Source organism: Octodon degus, unplaced genomic scaffold (assembly GCF_000260255.1).
Source record: "Octodon degus isolate 3935 unplaced genomic scaffold, OctDeg1.0 scaffold00353, whole genome shotgun sequence".
Classification (NCBI taxonomy): domain Eukaryota; kingdom Metazoa; phylum Chordata; class Mammalia; order Rodentia; family Octodontidae; genus Octodon; species Octodon degus.
Window position 1 is genome coordinate 231,974 of NW_004524929.1, and position 2,504 is coordinate 234,477.

The window sequence follows — 2,504 nt, forward strand, 5'->3', positions numbered from 1 at the left end:
TGGATTACAAGCTTTTGGGAATGGCTTATGGGAAGAGATAGGAAAGGTTTGGAGATGTCCTCTACTTGCGAAGAGCTGGAACAGCTTCGGCTGTTTTGTTTGGGAGATTCTGAGCAGAGCTCAGACCAGAAGACTGTCTGGAAGCCAGCCTGTAAAGACTAGGCTGGGGAGGTTTCTCCTGGGAAGGACTGCATTGGCTGTTGGACTCCAGATCATTTGTGTTTTGACTTGGCAGAAAAGTTGTCTGCATTTTGCTCATGTCCAGAGACTTTACCTGAGAGTGAGTTTAAGCATGGCAGACTGATCAATCTGGCAAAAGACATTTCAAAGCAGCCAAATATTGGGGCAGTGGCCTGGTTGTTACTGGGGGCTTTTAGCCAGATTTATGTTGAGAATCAAGAGCAAGGAGCCCAGCAGGAGGATTTAAAATGTTGTGAGCTTGGCCAGAAAGAAAGCGCCAAGAAAGCTGTAGACTGGAAAGATGGAGCTGAGAGGATCTCCATTGCTGAGAAGGAACCTGAGAATGGAAGGGATGGCCTGAGGGCATCACAGGAGGAGGCAGGTCTCCACCCTTTGCTGCCGCAGAGCTGCAAAGGCCAGGGACTTTGCCTTGAAGGGAAGGCTGCTGAGCCCCATGTTCCAGAATGGCGGCAGCGGCTACACCAGGTTCCAGAATGGCACCGGCATGGAGAAATTATTTCTCCAAATCAGGGTCAGAGTGCTCAGCCATCCAGGCACTCGACCCCTACAGCCAAGAGAGAAGAAAACCTGGCTACTGCTCCAGCTGGCAGCAGACCTTGGCATCATCCACGTGGCACGCGTTTTAGGTGCTTTCAGAATGCAGGAGTTCTTAGGTTAAAAAGGCTTCCACCTCGATTTCAGAAGAAGGCCTGGGAGGCCAGGCGGTGTGCCCCTGAAAGGGCAGTTCATGAAGCAGAGAGTAAAAGGCCTATTCAGAGGAAGCCCCAGAAGTTGTGAAAAGCCAGGAACGTGGATCATCTGAGGGAAACTACAAAGAGGGAGCAAAGCTGGCCTAAGAGAGACGCCATGGGAGCTACCACCATAAGTGCCACAGGAGCAGAGCCTCATGGAGCTCACAATTTGCCACAGATTGCTTGGGATGTTCCACATGGAACTGCAGGACTTAATGTTTGTCCTTCTGGATTTTGGGTTTGTGTTGGTCCCAATGCTTGGTGTCCTGCTGTGTGTACCTTTTGGAATGGTAGTGTTTATCTTGTGCCTTTAAATGTTGCAAGTGTTTAAGTTTTCATTTATACAGGGGCTCACAGTTGAGAGTTTGCCTTGGATCACGGAGGAGACTTGGAACTTAGACTTTCCAGCAATGCTGGAACTGTTGGGACTTGGGCAACTCAGAGATGGACTAGAGTGTCTTTTACATAAAGGGATGTGCATGAATCTTTGGGGGTCCAGGGGTGGAAAGTTATGGTTTGTGTCTAGGTGTCCCCCCCCCAAAGCCTCATGCAGTCTTGGGGTGGCTTCTGGAGTTTGTGATTGATTAGTGTGGGTGTGGTTGCTGCACCTGCCCTGAGGCAGGTAATCTGCATTACATTGTAAGGTGGGAAGAGAAGCTAGCTGCTTGAGCTGCTGCTACCCCTCCCTTGCGCTCTTGGTCTTTGCCACAACCATGAAAGTTTGTTTTCTGCTATGTGCTGCTCTGTGTTAGACCCAGCTGAGTATGGACTGAAACCTCCAGTAACTGTGAGCTAAATAAACCTTTCCTTCCTTAAAAAAAAAAAAAGAAGAACAAAATGTTGTCATTCATAGGAAACTGATAGATCTAGTGATCATAATATTGAGCAAAATAAGCTAAACTTAAGACAAATATTGTGTGTTTTGTTATGTGGTATAAAAATGATAATGACAGTGATGTTAAGCTCAACTGCCTATGTTATAGGGTACTAATATCATGAAACTTCTCTTCTGGAGGGGTAACAACTTAAGTTTGTAGACCAAAAATTAGAGAAAAAGGAGGGCTACAAGGACAGCCAACATTTTGGCCCTAGCCTTTCAAGGTCAGTGAGGACTCAGGACATAACTGAGCCTATACTGTAACATCCTGTAACTAAGTGATGTCCAAAATTTTTTGATCAAGGAGATTATGGGGCCACAGAGGAAAGTGATTGACAATGTAGAGTGTGCCTAAGGAGAGTCACCAGGAGAGAAAACATTCTCTCAGGCTTTCACAGAGAGCAAATTGGTCAAGCAATGGGTGTGACTCATCCACATGGCTGACACTGACAAAAGATCTACAAACTGAGGTACAAGGTTTCAGGGTAAATCCTGAGGAGATTTGACTGACCTTGTCAGACACAAAAGTTACATTTCTTGTTATATAGGTCTTGTTTCATCTTGGTCTTAACCATCCAGCAGAAAAGAATAAAAACAAGGTATAAAAAGTAAAGTCATATTAATATGCTGAGCTGTAAAGGGCTCAAGTCAAAAACTTCTGACATTGCCAGTCCTACGGATAACCCGCTACTCTT